Here is a 26795-nt window from a genome sequence, read left to right on the forward strand (position 1 = left end):
TTCTGAGTTTTTGTTCCCTTTGTCGTGATAACAAATCTGGGAGTGGTGTTGAAGTTTAAGTGATCAACTGGAACATTGGCCTTTTAAGGAGTTAAATCGATCTATCTAACAAACTTCTGTACAGAAATTTATTGTAAAATAGAAAATAGGATAAAGATCAAATAAAAATAAAATAAACGTACGAAACGTACGAATTGAAAGAAAAGTCAAAAAAGTGGTGGTGGCAATCTGGTAATTATCAGCAACTTCAAAAGTACTGGGAAAAAGCAAAAAGTGGCGGTGGCAATCTGGTAATTATCAGCAACTTCAAAATTACTCTAGTAGAGTAATTTTGAGCATCTGGAGAGTAATTTTGGGAAATGTAATTACTCTAGTAGAGTAATTTTGACTTCTGTAGAGTAATTTTGGAAAATGTCTTGTAGAGTAATTTTGTTAGCATTTAGTTTTGGGGTTTAGCTTTATGGTTTAGATTTTAGCTTTTAGTGGGGGGGGGGTAGGTTTTTGGGGGGTGGGGGTAGTGTAGTTTTGATAATTACCCTACAATTTTGATAATTACCCTACACGACCAAAATTACTCTACAGAAGTCAAAAGTTACTCTACAGAAGCTCAAAATTACTCTACTAGAGTAATTTTGAAGTTGCTGATAATTATCAAAATGCAACCGCCACTTTTTGCTTTTTCCCCCAATTCGTACGTTTCGTAAGTTTATTTTATTTGTATAGGAACTTAACTCATAGAAAATATCACAAGTTGAGTCATTTTTATTCAGTTTGTTTAAATTTTGAAGAGATGACGGGGTGGTTCGTGGGGCAGGCTAGGCTGATGTGGAGTTGTTCATTACCTGATGCATTGCATAAACCGAGTACCAACGTTAAAAAATAAATTCTAATGATGATCTATTAACTTTATTTACATGTTAATTAGAGAAAAAACAAATCTCTATTGTCTATTAATACACAAAAATCTAAAAATTTTTACAAACTTAAACAAAAAATGTATGGTTTTGATGTATCTAGGAAGAACACCACACATTTCTGTATACCGTTTGAAAAAAAAAACAACCATTGATCGGAAATATTATTCAACCATCTCCGGCAAGAAACCCCTCACCAATACACGCGATCCGCGATACATCTATCTCGCTTATTCAACAATGTTGTCATGGGGAAAGGATGAGAGGTTAAGGTTAGACAAAGAGAAAACAGAAAAGATGTTAGAAAATAGGGGATTAATGCTGGAGATGAAGGCCAAAGAGATCAATAAAAAATTTGAGACACAGAAATCGCTCCAGACGGAAGCTGATCTTCTGTTTAAATTCAAATCTTTATGCAATGTAAGTTAAATAATTGAAACTGATTGAACAATGGAAAGTCTTTGATTGATTGATTGTCATTGTTGGTTTCTGTTTCAGAGGATCCGACCGTTGAGAGAGAACGAACAGAATTTCAAGCAAAAAAAACAAGTGAATGATTTGGATTCATCGTCACTTTGATTTGGTTTCTTATGATCATGACCAGTTTTATTGGCCTTTATCAATTATGAATCGGAAGATGAATGCTACGAGCAAAACGGCTTGTAATTTGAAAATCGATGATATGAAATTGAATACGTATTAACAAGGGATGTTTAAAAACCGTTGAAACCGAATTTAATCGAGTCAAAACAACTCGTTTATCTTAATAAGCCGAAATGTTGAGCTTAAGTTTGTTTGATAAAAATACACGAGTTAGCTCGTGCCTCACTCTTCGAACCAACTTGTTTAGTTGTTCTAAATTTTAATTTATATATATATACTTCTAATATACACATAATAATGCAGAATTAATAAAGTAAATTTGGGTTTTAATTTAAACGAGCCAGCTAAAAAAGCCTAACAAGCAAGCCAACGAAACGAGCTTACATATTCGCTTTTCTCAAGCGAAGTAACAACACCAATATCTACAACAGCTCTCATGTTGCAACAAACTTTTCATTGAACTTTTGTATGTAGTTAACCTTAGTTTTTTAAAAGTATAATGTTAATAAGCTGCTTCTTATTAACTATGCTCTTAAAAGCAATTTTTAGCTTTTCCTTTGCAAACTGTTTAAACAGCTCATCTGCAGCAGTTTGAATTAGATTTATACAATCATATATCTAAATACTTAAACATATCACCACATGTAATCAACAACACTCACCAAAAATCAAACAACTAAACAATAGCAAAGCGCCACAACACACACCGCCGCTTGCTATTCTTTTATTTTTTTTATCCTTTTATACACACACATACTTTGGATTATGTTGTTCATCATTTACATTACACGCAAAAGGCGAATAATGAATCTCCGGGAGTGAAAGACGGTTTGAGTAATCCAACATTAGTTTTGTAACCGCTGCCTACGTATACGCAACCGTCGCTAATAGACATGCCACCGTACACCGTGCCTCCAGTGTTATACGACCATAAAATTTGTCCCGTTGCAGCATTTATAGCATAAATGGGTCCTGTGCCATTGGTTGATCCCGCAAACACAACACCATTGGCTACACTCACGGGACCAATTGCTGACGCGTTACTAGGATTTGCCGTTGACCATAAGACATTCCCGGTTGTGGCATCTATCGATACCCACCCACCGCTATTCGCCGTGATGTTTGACGGCTTCAATGTAAAATTATTTCCCAAACTATTGCCTATGTTTGTGTAAACCGTGGTTCCATCCGTCGCTGAACCCCATGTACCTCCTCCGTCTATACCTCCAGGTCCAGCTTGCTACAACATCCATTTTACTGAGTCATGATGTATACCCGCATATGTGCCACATGCGAATATAAAGATAGGTTTGCAAAAACATTCAAGAGTGATTTTTGAATTAATGTTGGTTAGAGAGTTCGCCAGTTAAGAGAGCAGACTTTAGAGAGTCTTGCTTGTATAGGGAGCGGACTTTAACACAAGTTCGCTTGTTGAGGGGACTGACTTTATTCATATTCCATTTTTTCGATATTCAACTAATATATGTTTTCATTTTTCTCTAATAACTTGAATATTTAAAATATTTAAGAAAAAATCTAAATACACCCTTTTTTATAAGTTTCTTCTAACTTTTCAATGTAAACTTTATAAAAATCCAATTTCTATGAAAATTAAATACTTTTTTTATATATATACATGAGAAAACTATGTCACAAACCATTGTCAGTAAATAAGGGGTTGTTTGGCAACATCTGAATGGTTAAGTGCTGAACCAGTAAGAGGTCTGAACCATTAAGTGCTGAATCAGTAAGAGGTCTGAACTATTAAGAGTCTGTATGATGCTTAACCGTTCAGAGGAAAATGTCTGACCAATTCAAATTAGATGTCTTAACCATTCAGACTCTGTATAAATCTTAACCATTTAATTAGAGTCAAATGTCTAAACCATTCAGACATCTGCTCGTGAAACAAATAGTCTGAACCATTAAGTGTTGAACTAGTAAGAGGTATCTGAACCATTAAGAGTCTCATTAAGATGTAAACAAACAGCCCCTAAGACATATTGGTCAGCAACAATACCAACTAAAGAAATTGTTAAGTATAGTCAAAACTTTCAACCTATTTTCTTTCATTGAGTTTTTTTTTTTTTTTAACTAAGGTCTGATGGTGGTGGTGGGTAGTGGCTGATGGTGATGGTGGTGGTAGTGGTAGCGGGTAGTGAAGGTGGAGATGGTGGCGGTGGGTTGTGGCTGATGGTGGTGGGTGGTGGCTAATGGTGGTGATGGTATTAATGTTTTGTGCGACGTAAGCAGCTACGTCAACAAATAACTAAAATTTTGAACTACATAAGTAGCCACGCCAGTAAAAAAAAAGTTCGATAGAGGAAAATAGGTTGAAAGCTATATCGTAGTTAGGATTGTTTAAATAGTATAAACCTAAAGGGCGAGTGTATTTCTTTCAAAGTTAGTTTATCATAATTTCTTTTTCTTTCATTTTTTTTCCTTCTTTGTAATCATGGATATAATCTGATAATAAGCATTGACGATCGTTTGAGTGATTCTTGTTTTGATTTCATAAATCCTTGTTATCTGGAGTTTATTTTACAACAGAAACTTATTAGTGACGGATTTAATTCGGTTGCAATATTGACAATGGATTTCAGTTGGTCGCAAAATTTGTGACTGACTTTAAACCAGCCACTAATTTTGCAACGGCTACATAGTCCGTCGCAAGTTAGTGACGGATATGCTAGCTGTTTTTTCGGTCACTAATTGAAACTTTGTGGACAAAAATGTTACCGTAGACCAAACAATGCTACCGTTGTCTCGATCCATAGCCCAGGCAAAACCGCTCTTTTGTACCGTAACCACAATGTCATGCTTTTCTCCACGGTTGTTAATCGTTAACATCATCGGGGCTTCCCCAAAATCTGCATCTGGATTAGGGCCAGGCGGACAGCAAACCATATGTCATAACCGCCTAACTGTTTATACCAGTTGATGTGTCCCGAATCCAAATCGAGTGCTAGAATAGAATTGGCATGGTTATCGGGAACTATGCATTTATCTTCTTGGGTTGGTGTTGTTTGATTGTTTTGGGCTTCTTGGCATTGTGTGACATTTAATGGGGCGGAATACATGTTTCCAGTGCCGATATAGATTGAATTCCGCTGAATGTCAATGGACGGACTGCTGCCCCATATGGCAGCACCGGCGTATTCGTCGCTACTACCGTTGTTAGCAGGTAACATGTAGGTTTGCCACAAGATTCTACCATCTGTAACATTTAACTTGATAAAACTCCCTATAAATGTGCAACATGCTTCAATGCTTGCGCTTTCTTCTGATGAAGAAGTTCCCACATAGAATGCACTGCACACAATAATCATCTATTAGACTTAATCTAACAGCCGTTCTAGTGGAAAGAATAATTGATTAATCCAATCATAATTGAACTAGAGAAAAAAAAAAACTAGAACGGTAGAAAAACTGACTATTCGGTTATCATTTTTAGAAACCGACTAATTATGATTCAGTTATGGTTATATATGTATGTTTTTTAACGGCAAATGTTACCAAATATATAACAATAATTTTGAATTATTCCCTATGCTCAGATTTGAATGGCAAAAGGTTATATATGTATAAACCACCTTAAAACCTACGTTAAAACCATCCTTGTATATTTATTTTTTATAAATACTATGTTATATGTCAGAAAAAATTCTTATAATATTTGTATATAATATTTAGTTGCGGTTATTATACTTTATAAATTAAAATAACTGGGTGGTTCCGTTGGTGGCACGATGATACTCTAGTGGTCCGTCATCCAAATTTGCCGTTGAAAATAAATATACAATAGTATTTATTAATTGATCTATAATAGGATTTATTAAATTCAATTATTTTGAATACATCCACATTCAAAGCCGGCAATTAACCAAACCAAATTACTGAACCATCCTTTATAATATTCATTTTATTATGTATATTTGACATTACGTAGCTTTCAAAAGCAACTAGTTTTACAATTATTTGCAAATTGCAGTATTTAATAGTCGACAGTTTACTTTTTTTGGCATCGTCGCAAACTAACTCTGTCAACTCTGCATATCCTAACTCCTAAGAAAATTAATCCAGAAAGATTCAAAAGTTTGCTTTCTTTTTTCTGTATTTTGTCGTTATTATGTCGCTAAATTAGGGTTTTCAACGGTGTTTGTATTTCAACAGAAATGTAATGTGTACGAATTTGCGACCATTTTTTTGTTGGAAATTTTCCTAGGACATTTAGCCTCTTTCTAGTAGTGAGGAAAACAAAATACCTTTTATGATAAGTTCCCGACATGGTGATAAGACCTGCGTAATGTGTATCGAGTTGGGTAGACCAGACGAGCTCACCATTGCTCCGGTTAAGCCCTAGAACATAAGTGGGCCCGTAAATCCCAACGATTAAAAGATCATCAGCAATGGTAGGGGTTGATCTTGAAACAGTCCAGTTAACTCCTTGTACAAGTCCTGTCGAGTTAAGCCCGGTTAGCTGTCCAAGACTGTGTTGCCAGATGACTGACCCGTTGGATGCATTAAGCGCGTATATGTTTCCGTTCCAACTTGGGAAATATATGGTGTTGTCGTATATTGCTGGAGTCGCGGTTATATCTTTTCCTGCAACAAACTTCCATTTCAGCTTAAGGTTAGCCACAGTTTTAGGACTGATCTTTGTTTCGCCATATGCGTATCTACGGTTTTGTAGATCTCCACCATGATTTATCCAGTCAGTTGGCTAGAAACATTAAACACATGATAAAAATGGTGGTTACAAACTTACAATACTTAAAACAAAAGAGTTATATTCTGTAAAACCTTAAATGAGACAAGAACACATACCTTAGCTGAGGTTTGGAGAAAGAGGAAGAACCAAACGAGGATGGCAAAGTAGAGGCAATTGGGTGCCATGAAAATGGTAGTCATTTCTGGATTCAATGTAATGTTTCTTCTTTTGAACAAGTTTTGTCATTAAAAATTAGTGTAATATTTCAGGTTATGTCATCAAACTTATTTATCTTGATTTTTTACGAAGTTTTAATCAAGATGGGCACTCAATTATATAATACTTTAGCAGGCCCATTATTTGAAATACCTACGGTATAGCGGAGCTAGCCCATTTATTTATGGGTATCCTGAAATTTTTTTACCGTGCAATCATACAATAAAAAAACGATAATCAATAAAGTAGAACAAATACCTAATAGATTTGTCCTCTTCTTTTTTCATAGCTTGAAATGTTCAATCAAATCGCCGTCTTTTGCTTTATCAAAAGTTTCTTTTTCAACTGCACAAACCATAATAATGTTCAAATATTCTGGGTCCATTCGATTGCGTAAATACGTCTTAACAAGCTTCAATTTAGAAAGAAAAAAAAACATTTTTCAACAGTTGCGATTGCAACCAGTAAAACCAAAGCTAGTTTCATCACCCGATAAAATAAAGGACAAGAACTATGTGTTCTGGTTTCCACCATAAAAAGAGCAAGATCACTTATTGTTGATACATATTATGTGGTCGCGACTCGGTTCTGTTCAACTTGGTTTTGACACGGTTAGGTTCGGCTCAAGCCCGACGTCACAACATTCCTCCGTCGTGCGCCCCAGAGTTTGACACGCGAAGCACGGAGAGCCGCAACCAATTCCCGTTTACACATCATCATGACATCATCAGGATGATGTCATGATGATGTCACAAAGTTGGCAAATCTTACAATTTGATGAATACAGAGAACATGGACGTGCATGTGACATGTCTTTGGGCCAATCAGAAAACAATGCATGGGCCTTAACAGTTTGGCGGAACACATTTGGGCCAAAGCCCAGAATTGGCGAAACAAGCATATGGTCGACGAAACTGATTTGTTTCGTCGACTTAATTCCCTTTTGTCGATGTTGATCTGATTCGCCGAGGTCTTATTCCGTTTCGTGGTGCTGTGACTATAAATAGTCAGTCTGTGGATAAGAGAACAGTAAGAGAACACATAGAACAGAATAGAGAGCACACACACACGAGAGTTTGAGAGAGTCTGCAAAATACATTTGTAAACATTGAGCTTGTAACCGAATCTTTCATACGTATTAATACAGAGGTGTTAATCGGTGAATATTGTGTGTCGTGTACTTGCGTGTTCTATCTCGGTTTGTCTTTCCGGTTGGATTCCGCACAACCGGGTTGGTTTGTACACAAGGATTAGGCGACTAGATCCTCCTAGCCGGACCTACAAGTGGTATCAGAGCCTTGGCTCTTCTCCTTGTTAAAACCGAGTGTTTTCGGGTGTTTGAAGTTTTTATTTTTCTTGAAAAATCTTGTCAAATCTTCAAATATCTTGTTGTTTTGCTAAAAGTTCTTATAAAAACCTTGTAGTTTATCATTTTCACATGTTAAAAGGTGGTTTTTAGTGAAGTTTTAAGCAAAATATTGTGTTCGGAAGTTTTAAAGTTCACCGGAAAAATCATTGTGTTCTTGTCACCTTCAAGTTGTTCTTCATAAAAACAACTTTTTGATCTTTGAAAAATTGTTTGGAAACTTGTTTGTGCTTTGAAAGGAGTAAACTGATTATAATATTGTTCACCATACTTGTTTGGTGAAACAAGCATGTTGTGAGCCAAAAGCAGGTCTGTTGTGTGTCAGAACAGGATAAGGGTGAAAAGTTTACCAACCCACTGCAGCTTTTTCGACGAAACAGATCATTGACGAAACAAGATCATCCACGAAACAAGACCATTGACGAAACAAAAATTCTGTTTCGTCGAAATCTAATTTTGGTGAAAGGAAATTCATTTTCGTCAACTAGTGGGCTTTAAAATACATTATGTTTCGTCAAACTTAAAAAAAAGGGGCCCAAGTATTAAAATCATTTCGTCAAATTAATATATCAACGAAACATAAAGCCCAAATATCTTTGATTCTCTTTCGTCGAATTAATAAACTTTCCCTGTTTCGTTGACTCAAAGCCCATAGTAGATATTTTAATCATCCTTGTAGTGTAGTGCCAATTATGTATGTGATATTTGTTTCGCCGACATTATAGGGCCTTAACTTGTTTCGTCAAGCCCAACACACCAAAATCCATTCCGTCGAACATTAGTGGGCTACACATTGGGCTTTAATTCCTTTCGTCAAATCAGTAAGCCCAAAGTTGTTTTTCTATTTCGTCGACTTAGGGAGGACCATTCTGTTTCGCCAAGACCTTCTTCGCAAAATCTGTTTCGTAAAAATAAAAATAAAAAAAAACGTCTAAGTCTGTTTCGTGGAATTTTGATTTCGTCAAAACACTTGGAATTTTTAAACAGAAGGTTTTCCAAAGGGATTTAACTGTTTGATTTGAGTGTGTTTTTCAGGTATTCATTTTATCACATCAACGATGAATCCAAGTTGGTGGGGTACTCCGGCTCCGGATGAGGGAAAGTATAGAAATACAAGTTCATCTCCCTCATGGTGGGGTACTCCGGCTCCGGATGGGGGAAAGTATAGAAATACAAGTTTATCTCCCTCATGGGCCGAATCTCCCGTATCGACATCTTCGCAAGCAAATGCTGTATCAACCGGTCAATGGGCATTAGTATCAAATCAAACTCCGAGCATTCAAAGTATCTTATTGAGCGAAAGCGAAACCGGAAGTTTGAATCGACCTCCAAAGTTGATGCACTTAAAGGAATATCCAGGATGGGCTGAGAGGTTCAACACATACGTGCTTGGGCAAAATACAGAATTGTGGTTACGTTTCACCACAGATTTCGATCAAGCGATAGAGGTTGCCGCTTCATCTGCTGCTACGTTTGCAGATCTTCCTGAAGATCAGAAAAAGACGTATGATCTGGAAAAGAAAGCATACGCCATTCTTAATCAGGCGTTAAGCAAAGATATTTACCATCAGTTTGTCAGTTTCAAGACAACGAAGAAACTGTGGGACGCGTTGAAGAACAGAGGGGTAGGGAATGAAGCAACACGTCAACTGCGACACGATCTACTCAAGAAAGAATTCGATGGCTTCACGCGTATGGATAAGGAATCGTTGGGAGACATGACAAGTCGGTTCTATCACTTGCTTACTGAATTGGGTAATTTTGGAGTAGTGACAACTCCAGCAGAGGTAGTGAAAAAGTTTGCAGATGCGTTGCCACCTCAGTGGAATAGTTTCTTGGAAATTCTGAAGTATAATGGAGTTTTGGCTACAACACACATCAATGACTTTGTTCAGCTCTTGGAAAACAAAGATCAGGAGGAAACCTTAAAGGCAAAAAGAGTTCCAATGCCACAAAATCCTGAAATGTATTATGGAACTTCAAGTACTTCTTCTGCAAAATCCATTGTACCATGCAATCCTGAGATGTATTATGGAACTTCCAGTTCTTCGTCTGCAAGACCCGGTTCACATGCTCCACTTCAAACGGCGTTTGTCACAAGCACCGATTTGTATGGCAATCAGATACAAGTTCCTGTTAAGCCAGCTCCCACCACAGACTTGTATGGAAAACCACTTCAACCACCTCCTGTTCAACAACAAGCTTGTTATGGAAGTAAATCATCTGCTGGTCAGCCATCAAAGCCAAATACAGTACAGCTTGACACTTCAAGCTTTTCTAAAGTAAGTGTGGAAGTAGCAAAGGAACACATGGAGCTGCTAAACACTTTAGTGAGTGCGTACTATGGGTTAGTGGAAGGTCAGGTTGGCAACATTAATCTGACACAAGAAGACTATCAACAGATCGATAAGGAGGAGATGGAGATGATGGACATCAAGTGGGCCTTCGCCAGTGGGGTTAGGCGAGCAAAGGATTTCATGGAGAGAACGGGCAGAACCAGCTTGGAAAGCAAGAAAGACACCAAGTATGGGTTCGATAAGCAGGCTGTTAAATGCTTTAATTGTGGTGAACGTGGTCATTTCAAACGAGGCCAACTCAACATTGGAACCAGAATCCTTTCAGAGGTCAAGGCAACAGGGCAAATCAGAATCAAGTAAGGAACAACGAGCGCACATTGGTACCTGTTAACAACTCAAGTCAGGCAGGACCATCAAATGCCAACCAGGCACTTGTGGTTCAAGTAGATGAAGGTTGTGACTGGTCCATTCAGTTAAGTGGTGATGCTCCGGATGGAACAGCATGTTTTGCTGAAGTTGTGAAAGATTTAGTTCACACCAGTGGTGGAGAATCTTCCGCCAATGGTGGTGAATCTTCTGAGGATGAAGACTCTTCGGGTTACAGCAGAAGTTCAGATGAAGAATCCTCAAGTTCAGGCGATGATCATGTGGGTGAGACATCAAGTGCGTCAGTTGATGAAAATATTGATGAGCTTTTGGAGGAAGCTGCAGCAGGAACTGATAGAAGATCTATTTTGGTGGATCAAGCTGCTTACTCTTCGTCTTCTCTCCATTCAGCCTTTATGACTAATGTCGACAGTTCATCAAGTCAGGTATGTGTCGATGACCCTACTGCTATTAATTGTGATAATTGTGATAGTTTGACTATTAAGTGTGCTGAGTTAGAAGCAAACATGTCTGAGTTGCAAGGCAAACATGATGCGTTACAAGCTAGTTTGTTTGACTTGCAAGACAAACATGTTACATTGAATGATAAGTGGTGTGAGTTGCAAAGCAAACACGAGGCTTTGCAAGAGAAATATGATGTGACATTCATCTACAATCAGAAATTGACCGTGGATCTTTCCAAGTGCACAGAAGCCAACATGTTTTATGAAAACCATGAAAAGGAGTTTAAATCGGTAATTGAGAAATTAAAGAAAGATAAAACCGAATTAACAAAAATGGTTTCCAGAAAACAAACTGACATTAATTTGTATATCACTCGCCTTGAGATAATGCAAAAAGAGATGGCTTGTGTCAAAACCGAAAGTGAGGCGATCCAACTTAAGCTAGACAGTTATTTGAGCTCTAGCTATGTGTTGGATCACATCATTGACGTTCAGAAAGAGAAACGGGATGTCACATGCATAGGCTACAAGAAATGTCCACCACCAGTGAGACACAATTATGATGCAATGCCTGACGAGGAGGATAGAACTTTCTTTGAACCATCTGTTCCTCTAGATGTCAAGGAATTTGCAACAGGACTCGGATACAAGAAAGAAGTATCATCAGATTCAGATGTGTCAGCAGATGCATCTGTGTCTTCTGCTGAACTGAATCAGGATCCTCCAGTTATCATTGAGGATGCTGATTCTTCTGATGATGAATCCGATGACACTAATCCAGCAAAGTCTGATGCGGAAAAAAAAGAAGAGGACATACCTCTTGAGAATCATATTCTATGTGATCCTCCTGCAAAACCCGCTAAGACTGTTGCAATCGAGTCCTCGTCTGCAAACGAGTCGGAGAGTGTGAATTTGCTGTACACTCTTGTTGGTGATGATAAAATTTATTCCGACAAAGATTTTCCTATTAAGAATGTAAATCAATCATTAATCAGTAAAGTCTTTGAGAATTCGAAAAGTAAGTTTTTGGGAAAGACAGGACCACATGTTACAGTTACACAGTGTCCTCCTATTACAAAGGCCGAAATTCAAAAACAATATGGCAATAGGAAATTACCAACAGAGAAAAAGCAGCCAATTCATACCAAACCAAAGAGAGAAACACTGATTCAAAGTCAAAAGAAGCCGAATCAAAAGAAGAACAAGCAGGTGGACTTTGTGAAATCAAAGGGAACGGACAAAATTGAAACGTTTGAAAACAAATCTAACTTAGATTTTGTTAAACAAGCAACAGTGTTGACAAGATACGAACCAAACTGTTCAAAACCTAGTACCTCGGGATCACAAAGTTCATCATCATCGGCAAGACGATCACATGATACTTCGGGGTTTGTTGAACGAAGATCATGTTTTGAATGTGGTACAATTGGACATGTAATTCGAAATTGTCCATATCTTCATAAACAAAAGGGCAAAGTTGATGATCCCCGTGACCAAACTGACCGCAAGCGATCTGTTTCTGTAAAACAAGATCCCCGTTTTGTAAAAGAAAGGGAAAAGAAACAGAAACGCCAACAGGTCAAGAAAATTGAAAAGGCAATTAAAGACGATGTGGTTAACAAAACATCTGTGTCTGTAAAACCTGAAAATTCAAAAACTTCAGACAACCATGAAGTTAAGATTTTAAAGAATGACACTGGTAAAACAAAACAGACCTGGAAACCAAAAACGGTTACTGAATCAGGGGGACCATCACAATTTACAAATCATCAAAGAATAGAAGTTATTGTTGTTGATGAAAATGGAAGACCCAAGACCACAATGGCTTGGGTCCCCATCTCCAACTAATTAATTGAGTTCATGTGCAGGGTGTTCCAGGAGGAACTATCAGTAGTCATTGGATTGTTGATAGTGGGGCATCCAGGCACATGACAGGCGACATGAAGCTTCTCTACGACGTCAAATCTATTAGAGGAGGTTATGTTGCTTTTGCTGGAGATAAGGGCGGATATATTACGGGTGAAGGAATGATATCCAACGGGATTGTCAGCTTTGATAAGATCAACTTTGTGCAACAGCTTGATCACAATCTTCTCAGCGTTTCACAAATCTGTGATAAGCAGTTCTCAGTACACTTTGATGCTAATGGATGTTATGTGCTGAAGCCGGGCTTCAAAATTCCAAAAGAATGGATTCTCTTGTCTGCTCCAAGGATAAATGATTTGTATGTCCTTGATATGAGCCAAGCTATCACTACGTCTGCACAAGCAACATGTTTCGTTTCCAAAGCCACAGAAAAAGACTCAATCTCTTGGCACAGACGAATGGGTCACTTTCACTTACGCAAAATGAATCATTTGGTGTCAAATGAATTGGTGAATGGTGTTCCTCTTAAAAACTTACATCTTCAAGACATCTGTGTTTCTTGCCAGAAAGGAAAACAAACGAAGAAGCGACACCCTACAAAGAAGATCAACACGGTGGAAGTTCCTCTTGAACGTTTGCACATGGATTTGTTCGGTCCTGTCAAGCACAAAAGCATTAGGAATGATCAATATTGCCTCGTGATAACTGATGATATTCAAGATTTTCTTGGGTGGCGTTCATGGCACACAAGAGTGAAACCTTTGGTATTATCAAAAACTTGATCATTCAGATTGAGAATTTGTATAAATTGAAGGTTAGACGAATACGTAGCGACAATGGTACTGAATTTAAAAATCATGCCATGGCGGAGTTTTGCACTTCAAAAGGTATTCTTCATGAATTTAGTGCAGCTTATACTCCTCAACAGAATGGCGTCGCTGAACGTAAGAACCGCACATTGATCGAGACTGCTAGGACTATGTTGGTAGAGTCCCAGTTGCCCATTCCATTCTGGAGTGAAGCTGTGGCCTCTGCATGTTATACATTGAACCGAGTCCTTACAGTCAAAAGGCACAACAAGACCTGCTTTGAGCTTCTTCACAAACGGAAACCAGATTTGTCTTATCTTGAACCGTTTGGAGCTCCATGCACAATTATCGATCCTAATGGAAAGTTTGGGGCAAAAGCAATTGAGGGATACTTTCTTGGGTATGCCACCCCGAACTTAAGATCTAGAATCTAGAGATAAAAAGGGTCGAGGAATGGTCTGAGGTCAGAGTACAAAGGCACACTTTGCCAGACAAATGTCCTGGTCAGCCTTGGATGTTTGAGTACGATGACTTTTTCAATTCGATCAATGTTGAAGCCGTTGAAGAAAATGTTGCGGCAAGGATGTTTTTCGAGAGTGACAATGTAACAGTTTCACCGGTGGTTCGTCCAATTCTTGTAAATCAAGAACCATCTTCAGTGAACAACAATGCTCTCGACAATGAGCATTTTCACGATGCTGCCGAATTGAACGAATCTTCAGAGGATGATGAATTTCTAGATGCAGATCAAGAAGCTCCTACAACAGCAGTTCATGGTACTTCAGAGGGTACTCCTCCAGTGGATGCCCCTAGAACAGCTGAAGCAACTGCATCACCCTCTTCGTCAATTCCGGGTATTGAATTGGTTGTTGATCTCAATCTCAACAATCTGGGTACAAATATTCCAGTTCGAGATAATCCTGAAACAAGGATTCATAATTGTGACAACTCGAACTTTAGACTCGCTTTGTGTAACGCTATGTGCATATGTGAACTAAGTTATATGTTTGGATTTAATAAATGTTTTATTATTGTGTGCTTTGTGTATGTACGTATGTTAATAACTCGAATCGCACAACACTAGGTAACCAAACCGCACAACATACACATCACTCGCACAAGGCCGTTTGGGCCTCATTCTTGTACGCGGACCATTAGGGCAGCCCATTGAGGGTTCGGCCCACTTCCCTTTCACGTGAACAAACAAGCTGTAAGGGGTTTTGTTTCTCATTTGGTTACCAACACAAGAACACACACACAACCCTAGACTCTCTCTCTCTCTCGGTTGCTTGGAACCCGACGGCAAGAGCATCCCCTACTCGGATCACTCTCTTCTCCTTCTTTAAATCCGGTTAGTGATTATGTATTGATTGTGTGTTATTGTTTGTATGTTGATGATTGCTTGATACCGAAGGAGTCTTGTTAACATGTTGTGTATGATAATGTTAGATTGGATCGATGATAGATAATGTTCATGTAATTGGCTTGCTAATGAATCGGATATATGTGATTGTATGATTGTGAATCGGCTCACATGGAAGGTTACTATGATTGATTATGTTATTGCATCACGATTAGGATGGTATGGATGTAAACGGCTGAAATATGTTGAACTCGAATGATACACTTAGGTGTTATGATTGATCCGTATGAATGCCTTTGTGATGTTCTTGTTGATGCTTGTTTCGATTAGGGTTTATATGAGTTCATGATAGGTTGGCTTGTTTGATCGATGATATGTTGCTTGAATTGTTGAAAAACTGTTAATTGATTAAATAAACATGGAAACCGATTAATTGTGATTAATTTTGTAAAAGATGGAAACTGTGAAGTTGTAACCGAATGCATGATTTCCGGATATTCAAACCAATCACACAAGTGCCTATCGCACAAGATAATCGAATCATTCAAGGTTCACTAAACGCACAAGACCTCTGATCGTACATGAGGTCCGAGCGCACAAACAGACCTGATCGCACAACACCTGGTGGGTCGCACAAGCCAGTGTGGGTCGCACAAGGTGTTGGGCCATGCACACAAGATATCATGATGTGGGAATGGGCCGGGCAGCCCACTCAATCGGATCGCACAACCCAAACTGATCATACAAGATCAGTCGGGCCGCACAAGATGATCACCTCGCACAAGGGTATTAGATCGCACAACATATCTTTAAGTTAGTCTGTTGGGCCGTAGACATCTGGGCCGGATAACAAAGCTGATCGCACAAGTCCATTGTAAACACACAAGTTGACTGTTATGTTAATTGGGCCGTATATGTCAAGTTGTTACTTGTTTGTTGGACTAATATCTTTGGTCGCACAAGAATGTTATGTATTTGGTGTTTTGGGCCGTGAATGTTCAAACTGCTTATGTGTATGATGGGCCGGGTATAGATTGGGCTTAGTCTTATAATCGCACAAGATGGTTGGGCTCGCACAAGCTCTTTGGCCCAACCATCCGAATCGCACAAGTGGTGTATTTAATGTGTTGACTGTTTACGTGCATACGTGTTTGCCATGATGTATACGTGCACTATTTGAACCGAACCTGACTTGTGTGGTAACCCTGTTAGGACGTGGTTGACCACCCTTAGTTCAAGAGTCTTTTAATTGTGTATCTGCCGAGCAAACCAAGGTGAGTTCACACAGCCAAGGCATGGGATTCCCGGGTTGGGAATTGGGTTGGATATGTTGATATTGAAAGAGTTACTCGTACTTACGCATTCACTAGACTATAGACCATCGTCCTCAGGATAGTCAGGACACGTTACGTAAAGCCTACGTAACCCAGTATTTGCCATTTGTCTCCCGGGTCGGGAGGACACGTTACGTAAAGCCTACGTAACCCAATACCTTCTACTGTCTTCCGGGTCGGAAGGACACGCTGCGTAAAGCCTACGTAGCCCCCACGCGTACCACTGTCCTCGGGGAAGGGCACGTCACGTAAAGCCTACGTGACCCAGTACGTATTCATGTTCTCGGTAAAGAAGAACACATGGTTGGAAGTTAGTCTAGTAAGTACCACTAATGAGAAGCCCTCATTAGTAAGGATAAACGTGGGAAGCCCCCACCGATAATATAAACACAAGGTTTGGGAAGCCCCCACCTTTAGTACACACTAGTATGGGAAGCCCCCACTAGTTATACTTATGCACTATGTTATGAACTTACTTTCTGTGAACTCGCTCAACTAGTTTGTTGATTATTTGCTGCATGCCTTGCAGGACCTTAGGTATACTTGGAGCTTGCACCAGAGGAGAAAGCGGGTCGTTGTGGACAAGAACACGTGAATGCTTATTAAATACTTTTACATTCACACATTGATACTTACGTTTTGGGTTTTACATTTCATGCTTCCGCTACATAATCAGTGTTTGGTTTTGAACATCAATTATGTCTATGATTATTATTAAATGCTATGTTTGATATAATTGGTGGCTTGATCCTGGTCATGTCACGCCTCCAAGCGGTGGTACTCCGCGGGTGGATTTTGGGGGTGTGACAGATTGGTATCAGAGCCATTGGTTATAGAGAACTTGGTTTTAATATGGGAAAACGTTTTTATTAAAACCGGACTATAACCAGTACAGTGCTCTCAACGATCCACAACGACGCTTCGCTCCACGTGCAAGACTCGACATCCTAGGTAATAAGGTTTATGTTTATTGCCTGTTTGCTAGAACCGTTTAGAACTTTGCTCGCATTACGCTTAGATACACATGATACCATAGCATGAGAATCTCTACGTGCTTACACTTTTCTGTCATCGCCCTATTCGCGAACCATTCTTACTTACGCTACTTGTTACAATGAAGATCATGTCTGGACGAATCAAAATGACACAAGCCCAGCTAGAGGCTCTCGTTCAAGCTCAAGTTGCTGCGGCAGTTGCAGCAGCTCAAGCAGGTAGTATATCCTGCAGTATAGGCACACACTAGGATCTTTAGATCCTACATTAACTCTCGTATTTAACTTCGTCCTATTCGTACACAATAGGTCAACACGCGCAGCAGCCCGTCTGCACATTCAAGAACTTCATGGACTGTCGTCCAAATTCCTTTAGTGGCACTGAGGGGGCAGTGGGACTCCTCCATTGGTTTGAAAAGCTAGAATCAGTATTCGAAATGTGCGAGTGCCCTGAGGCTCGCAAGGTCAAGTTTGCCACTGGCACCTTGGAAGGAATCGCGCTAACCTGGTGGAACGCGCAGGTGCAAATTCTGGGGTTGGCAGCTGCTAACGCCACACCCTGGAACGATTTTAAGGAACTCATCAAGCGTGAGTATTGCACGCGTGAAGATATTCACAAGCTGGAAGACGAGCTGTATAATCTGAAAATGGTTGGGTCAGAGATCGAAGCGTATACTAAACGGTCGAATGAGCTGGCCGTATTGTGCCCAACTATGGTGGATCCTCCATACAAGCGCATCGAGATGTATCTCAAGGGGTTGGCACCAGAGATCCAGAGCCATGTTACCTCGGCTAACCTCGACAACATCCAAGAAATCCAGCGTCTCGCTCATCGCATCACCGACCAGGCAGTGGATCAGAATAAACTGCCTAAGCGTGTCAACGCTACTGCTACAGTCACTCCTTCAGCTACTCCTGCTGCTACTAGCGAAAGCAAAAGAAAATGGGATGGAGACTCCAGCAGGGGTTCAGCGACTGTTCAGCCACAAGCTCAGCAGCAGAAGATTGACCACTATCAGAGTCCCAGTCAGCAATCCTCTGGTGGTCACAGACAGAGGAGATATCAGGGAAGTCAACCTAAGTGCCACAATTGCCACAGACATCACAATGGCCCGTGTAACAAGGGTCGTTGTCAAAGGTGTCTCAAGATGGGGCACGAGGCTAAAGACTGTAGGAGCCCTCGTCCTGCAAACCAGAACCAGCAACAGCAACAACCACCTCCACAGAACCAGCAGCAACAGCAGCCACAGCGTGGAAACCGGGGATGTTTCCAGTGTGGGGCTGAAGGTCATTTCAAACGCGACTACCCTCAGTTGAACCAGAACCGCAACAACAATAACCAGGGCAACGGGAACAACAACGAGGGAAACAACAACAACGGCAATGAAGCTCGTGGTCGTGCATTCGTACTAGGTCGAGGCGACGCAGTGAACGATCCCAACGTAGTTATGGGTAAGTTTCTCCTCGACAATATTTACGTTACTGTTTTGTTTGATTCGGGTGCGGATACAAGCTATATGTCTGTGAAAATGTGTCAACTGCTAAAACGTGCACCAACACTTTTACCCACCAAACATGTAGTAGAGTTAGCTAACGGTAAAAGTCTAGAAGCCACGCACGTAGTTCAGGGTTGTAATCTTATCCTAGCTGGTCAAGCTTTCTCTATCGATCTCATTCCCATAGTTTTGGGTAGTTTCGACGTTGTGATTGGGATGGATTGGTTGTCCCAACATCAAGCTGAGATCTTATGCAGCGAGAAGATTATTCGCATTCCTCGTTCTGGTCAGGAACCTCTCGAAGTTCAAGGTGACAAGAGTGGTGCAGTGGTCGGCATCATCTCTTTCTTGAAGGCTCAGAAATGCTTACGAAAGGGGCACACTGCCATTCTGGCGCTCGTTACAGACGCATCAGCAAAGGAAAAGAAATTGGAGGATATTCCAATTGTACGCGATTACCCCCAGGTATTTCCTGAAGACTTACCTGGCTTACCGCCTCATCGTCAGGTCGAATTTCAGATCGAGCTCGCTCCAGGAGCAGCACCCATAGCTCGCGCGCCATATCGCCTAGCTCCATCAGAACTGGAGGAACTGTCAAAGCAGCTACAAGAGCTCTTGGAAAAGGGTTTCATTCGTCCAAGCTCTTCGCCTTGGGGAGCTCCAGTACTTTTCGTGAAAAAGAAGGACGGTACGTTCAGGATGTGCATCGACTACCGTGAACTCAACAAGGTGACGGTGAAGAACCGTTATCCTCTTCCGCGCATCGACGACTTATTCGACCAGTTGCAAGGGTCGTGCTACTATTCGAAGATAGATTTGAGGTCGGGGTACCATCAGCTGAGAGTCCGGGATGAGGACGTCTCCAAGACTGCATTCAGAACTCGTTATGGTCACTACGAGTTTCTTGTCATGCCGTTCGGGTTAACGAACGCGCCTGCCGTATTTATGGATCTTATGAACAGGGTATGCAAACCCTATCTTGACAAGTTCGTCATAGTATTCATCGACGACATTCTGATCTACTCCAAGAGTCAGGAGGAACACGAACAACACCTACGCCTTATTCTGGAACTTCTTCGGAAGGAACAGCTGTACGCCAAGCTTTCTAAATGCGACTTCTGGCTTCGTGAAGTCCACTTCTTAGGCCACGTAGTGAACAAGGATGGGATCCATGTCGATCCATCCAAGGTAGACTCGATCAGAAACTGGCCTGCACCGCGTACACCGACAGAAATACGCCAATTCTTGGGTCTGGCAGGTTACTACAGACGGTTTATCAAGGATTTCTCGAAGATTGCTCAGCCGCTTACACTACTGACACAGAAGGGTGTCACCTACCGTTGGGGCAACACGCAGGAAACTGCTTTTCAGTATCTAAAGGATAGGCTTTGCAGCGCACCTATTCTTGATGGGATTTTAACATGTTTATCAAAGCAATTTCATCCATATGAAATAAAAACGCAGCGGAAATAATATTTAAAACATGTTACTTTTATGATGTAAACTTCGTTTATAAGTAAAATCCCAAAACCCGGATCCATATATGAAGATGCATACTATCATACACAACCATAGGGTGTTTAGAAAAACTACCTTCTTGGAGTAATAGGATGATGCTTCAAGAATGGTTGTCTTCAAGAGTAGAAGACCTCAAGCTTGTATACCCCAAGCTTCCAACAAACACCACGAAATAGCTAGGATTTAACACTTGAAACGAAACCGAAAGAGCTCCTTGGAACCCTTCTATGGCCGAAAATTTTGAGAGAAAATGTGCAAGTCTTCTTCACAACCCTCTCCATTTTTTTGCCATAAAAAATGTTTATATAGTCATGAGAGATGTGCACCTCTTTTTCACCCAATCAAATCCTCTCTTACACATGCAAGTGCATGAGAGTTCATTGGACCAAAGTTTTCTTGGTTAGGCCACCCAATCAAATCTTCTCTAACTTATGACAATTGCATGTCATCCCATTGGACAAAACCATTTTGTGAGTTCCCATGGGGAAGGTGGCGGCCTAGCTTTTATTTTAAAAAAAAAATCAAATTCTTTTATAAAATATAAGTCTTGTATGTATTTTATAACATTTATAAAATATAACATATCATATTACAAGACTTTATGCAACATCTCATGATCTTTTATAATGTTATTTAACCAATTAAATAACAAGATAAAATATTTTCTCAAAATAAATTATCCATATAATTTATTAGTTTCTCAAGTGTAATTATTTAGAAAAACCAATTTCTAAATATTGTAAGTGTTAATATTTATTTGTTTAATCATATCACAAATAAATAATCTAAGTGTTTGTCTAGCTTGTTATTGGGTATGACTCGACTTGGATCATAACGTACTAGCCACATCAATTTAATATGTGTCTTGGGCATACAGAGTCCAACAATCTCCCACTTGCACAAGATACATAGAAGATTGATGCAAGCAGTAAATGACGCCTAACTACGGTTTACTACCCCCAATACGTATGACTATATTTGCCATTCAATAACATCATCCCTTTCAAGTCCCTTACTTGAACATGATTTAGGTGAATTTATCATTTATCCTTTCGTTACAGATGTCATGTTAAATCCAGAGACATAGAGTGATCACTCTCTGTTGATTTAACTTTATCAGGCCTTAGACATCTTACTCTCAACGAATAAGAGGAACAAATCCCTTCTTGACTACATACGTCTCTCACAACCACCTTGTACCACACCTGAGCTCAGCCTTATGTACTGTCATATTACTGACAGCGAAGAAATAAGTCAAGGCATAATATTTGGTGAATATCAAGACCCAATATGTATCTCAGGTCAGAGGATACTATGATATTCGCCTTAACTCAAAATTTACTTATGATCAATCACAAATGATTCCATGCAGTAATATTTGAGAGCGAGTCAGTCCAATATTTGTATCCCACAAATATCTATGAAATTTGGCAGCAACACTTTGCTCTATATTCATTCTAAATGAATATCCACCAATCCAAGTTCATAATAGTCTTACATTCATAATTGTTCCCACAATTATGATTGACTACGGACATTTAGAATAATTAAGTTATTCACGGATTTAAACATGCTAATATGAAACGTAACTCAAAATACCATAAATGAGTTAAAATAACAATTGTTTCAATATCCAAATACAAAATTTGATCAAATCCAATCACTAGAATATCGAAGTCCTAAGGAACATGTGTGACCCTCATGTTTTCCTCTGTCAAGGAGCTTCGTGAGTGGATCCGCAATGTTTTGATCGGTGTGAACTTGGCGGATACATATCTTTCCTTTTTCAACTTCATCCCTTATGTAGTTGAATCTCCGCTCGATATGTCTAGTCTTTTGGTGCGCACGAGGTTCCTTGATTTGAGCAATCGCACCCTCGTTATCACAAAAGATCTCTAGGGGATCTTGAATGGTAGGGACCACCCCTAGGTCGGCTATAAATTTCTTCAGCCATGCAGCTTCCTGGGCTGCCAATGAAGCGGCGATGTATTCTGATTCTGTAGTGGACAATGCTACCACGTCTTGTTTTGAGCTCTTCCAGGAGACTGCTCCTCCATTTAAAATGAAGACATACCCCGATTGCGATCGAGAATCACTTCGATCGGTTTGAAAACTCGCGTCCGTGTAACCCTTTACAACGAGTTCCTCCTCACCAGATCCATATATTAAGAACATATCCTTAGTCCTCCTAAGATATTTCAATATGCTTTTAACAGCCATCCAATGACTGCTACCTGGATTTTGTTGGTACCTACTTGTCATGCTCAAGGCGCATGAGACGTCCGGTCTGGTGCATATCATTGCATACATGATGGATCCTATAGCTGACGCATACGGGATTCTTTTCATTTTCTCCTGCTCATCCTTTGAGCTTGGACATTGAGATGTATTCAAAATTGTCCCCTTTTGAATAGGTACAAAACCTCTCTTAGAGTTCTCCATTTGGAACCTATTCAAGACTTTATCAATGTATGCACTTTGGTTTAAACCTATCAAGCGCCTTGATCTATCCCTATAGACCTTTATTCCCAGAATGTAGGCTGCTTCACCAAGATCCTTAATGGAAAAACAACTTCCAAGCCAAGCTTTTACACCTTCCATGGTTGGAATGTCATTCCCAAATAGTAGAATGTCATCGACATACAGTACTAAGAAAGTGATGATGCTCCCACTAGCCTTCTTATACACACAAGCTTCATCACCGTTCTTGATGAATCCAAAATTCTTAATTTCTTTATCAAAACGGTGATTCCAACTTCTAGATGCTTGTTTCAATCCATAGATTGATTTCTTTAACTTGCATACTTTGTCAGGATGTTTTGGATCGACAAAACCTTCAGGCTGAACCATATAGACATCTTCATCAAGATATCCATTAAGAAATGCCGTTTTGACATCCAATTGCCAGATCTCATAGTCATAATATGCGGCTATGGCAAATAATATCCTGATTGACTTTAGCATCGCCACAGGCGAGAAGGTCTCATCATAATCAATCCCTTGAGTTTAAGTGAAACCTTTTGCTACAAGTCTTGCTTTGTAAGTATCCAAGTTACCATGCATATCAGTTTTCTTCTTGAAAACCCACTTACTTCCAACTACTTTAGAGTTAAGTGGTGGCACAACCAATTCCCAAACTTGGTTGTCATACATGGATTGCATCTCTATGTTCATGGCTTCAAGCCATTTGTCGCAATCGGATTTTAACATTGCATCATGGTATGTGGTTGGTTCATCTGAATCTACCACGTAGCATCCATCCATGAAAAATCCATATCTTTCAGGTGGATTGCTAATTCTACCAGATCTGCGAACATTTTGTGTATTTCGATCAACCTCTTGATCGTTTTCAACAACCTCTTGTTGAGTGCTAGTATCAACCAAACGTGTATCGTCATGTGGTTCTTGATCCTCCTCAAGTTCCACTGTTCTATCACTGGTTCCTTCCATAAGGAACTTAGCTTCTAAGAACTTACCCTTTCGAGCAACAAATACCTTTTGCTCAGTTGGGTCGTAGAAATAGTATCCTATATCATCTTTAGGATAACCTACAAAGATACACTTAGTAGATCGGACTTCCAGTTTATTTGGAGTGTATTGCTTAACATAAGCTTCACAACCCCAAACCCTTAAGAATGATAATGATGGAGGGTTTCCATGCCATATTTCAAAAGGTGTCTTTTCCACTTTCTTGGTTGGGGCCATATTTAATATACGGACTGCGGAGAGCAAAGCGTAACCCCAAAATGATAGAGGCAATGTGCTTCTAGCCATCATAGATCGAACCATATCTAATAGAGTTCGATTTCTCCTTTCGGACACACCATTGTGTTGTGGTGTTCCAGGTGGAGTAAGTTGTGAGATAATCCCACAACTTCTAAGATGATCTTGAAAGGCACCACTAAGGTATTCACCTCCTCTATCGGTGCGAAGGACTTTGATTGTTTTCTTGAGTTGATTTTCTACTTCACTTTTGAAGTCTTTGAACATTTCAAATGCTTCATCCTTGTGTTTTAGTAAATACACATAACCATAACGACTATAGTCGTCGGTAAAGGTAATGAAGTATCTTTCACCATTCCTAGTCATCGGCTTAAAAGGACCACATACATCTGAATGTATGATACCTAATAAGTCCTTAGCCCTTTCAAATGTTCCACTAAAGGGCGTCTTGGTCATTTTGCCTTGTAAACAAGACTCGCATACATCAAATGAATTATCTTCATTTGTATTCAAAAGACCATTTTTCTGAAGTGTATGCATGCGATTCTTGCTTATATGTCCAAGGCGACAATGCCAAAGGTAGGAATCACTCAAATCCATTTTGAGTTTCTTGTTGGTTACTTGGTACATTGAGCTATCATATGATGCGTTATCATGATCTAATTCATAAATACCATTTAAAGACATAGCTTTAAAATAAAACACATCATTCTTAGAAACATAGATGTCATAGTTAACAAATTCGAAATTGAAACCAGATTGTTTTAAAAGGGAAACTGAAATTATGTTCCTAGTCAAACTAGGAGCATACAAAACATTCTTCAAAATAACTTCCAAACCACTTGGAAGTTCTAAAACATAGTCTCCTTGAGCCTCGACTTCAACTTTTGCTCCGTTGCCCATAAAGAGACTAGTGTCCCCCTTCTTGTAATGTTTATTTCTTTTGAACCCCTGCAACGAATTGCAAATATGAGTTCCACATCCGGTATCTAGTACCCATGTGTTAGAAGAAATAACATTAAGCTCAACATGTATCATAAAGATAGTACCTGAGGTTTGCCCTGCATCCCTCTTGTTTTTCAACTCTTTGAGATAGGTCGGACAATTTCTCTTCCAATGTCCTATCTCACCACATTCAAAACATGGGTCATTCGTAGCAACCTTTTGCTTCTTTTATTTTGGTTTGGCGGGTTCTGCTTTAGCTTTTCCTTTTCCCTTTCCCTTGACGTGTCCCTTTCTTTTAGCATAGGTTGCTTTAGAGTCGGGGTGGGGCCTTTTCTTGTTTCCTCCTTCATTGATCGCAAGGACGGGTAAAGCCTTTTTGCCCATACTTGCTTCGGCCGTTTTGAGCATTGCATGAAGCTCACCAATGCTCTTGTCCCATCCATTCATGTTGTAATTCATAACAAAGCTCTCAAATTTCTTTGTTAAAGAGTTGAGGATCAAATCCGTAGCCAACTCTTTGGAGACGGGACAATTTAGCCGTTCGAGGCGATCAATGTGGCTTTTCATCTTGAGAACATAAGATGATACCGATTGGGTTTCCTCCATTCGACATGCATGAAGCGCCCGAACAGTTTCGAAGCGTTCTACCCTTGCTTGTTGTAGGAACATTTCCTTTAACTGGGTAATCATGTCGTATGCCCCGTGGTGTTCAAAATCCTTTTGAATTTCGGGAATCATAGTTCCCAACATGAGGCATGAGGCTTGCATGGAGTCCTCGGTATACTTAACCCAATCGTTGTAGGCTTCCACATCTTCCACGTTAGGTTCATCGGGAATAGGATCGTCCAACACATAGGATATCTTCTCTTGTTTGAGAACGATTCTCAAGTTTCGAAACCAATCCATGAAGTTGTTATGGTTGAGACGATCCTTTTCAAGGATGGTTCTTAGTGATAGGTTTCGGACGGTTTGGGTAATCGGGTTTGCATTGTTAGCGGCCATCTACAAAATTTAACAAGTTCAATTTTAGTATTTTCGATATTATTATATTTTAATCATTAATACCCTTTTGTGTCTTAAAGACAATTAACAATTAAAATCTAGAATCCAACGTTACATTTAAATATTGGTTAGGTGACCTTTATCCCTCTATTTAAATTAACAAGGTAGTCAACGTTTGACAATTGCAACTCTTTGCAATTTCTAGCCATATGGGATCGGTTAAATATCTTTATATTTAGTTGGCATGTTTAATCCCATCAACACCTTTGTTCCCCATGCTTTGGTGACCCTAAGTTCATGGTTTCCAAATCAAGTCGTCCAACTTACACACACGTGTGAGTTTATACACATAAGTGGTTAGGTGACCTTTATCCCACAAACATGGTAAACCCACCTCGAACATACAAGTTCCCTCAAATGTGGTTAGGTGACCTTTATCCCACAATAAGAGTTCCCAAGTATTTCGAGTGTTGTATAAAAGGATGGTGTTTGACTTGTTTTATAAAAGGGTTTTCAATATTTCAAAATTCTAGTTAGAAAATATTATGTACCATACATTTGTATGCATTCAAATTAATGGTACTTTAGTGAAAACTAATTTTCAAGGTTCTTTTTAATAAAACCCATTTTATTATAAAATCATTAATTTTTAATAAAACCTTTTATTAACCATTTTAATGATTTTGTTAAGAACCAATTTTACGCTTGTTGTTGATTATTAGTTTGTTAAGTCATGCATATCGACATATCATCTAAACAACAAAATAAGCAACCAAACAAGCACATCATTCATAATAATAGGTGCATAAC

The 26795-nt window shown here is 39.5% G+C and overlaps 1 pseudogene; it reads right to left on the reverse strand.

Annotated features, from left to right (window-relative positions):
* Positions 1-2157: 2157 nt before the first annotated feature.
* LOC110900132 lies at positions 2158-6419 on the reverse strand (annotated as a pseudogene).
* Positions 6420-26795: the final 20376 nt, after the last annotated feature.

Source organism: Helianthus annuus, chromosome 13 (assembly GCF_002127325.2).
Source record: "Helianthus annuus cultivar XRQ/B chromosome 13, HanXRQr2.0-SUNRISE, whole genome shotgun sequence".
Taxonomy (NCBI): domain Eukaryota; kingdom Viridiplantae; phylum Streptophyta; class Magnoliopsida; order Asterales; family Asteraceae; genus Helianthus; species Helianthus annuus.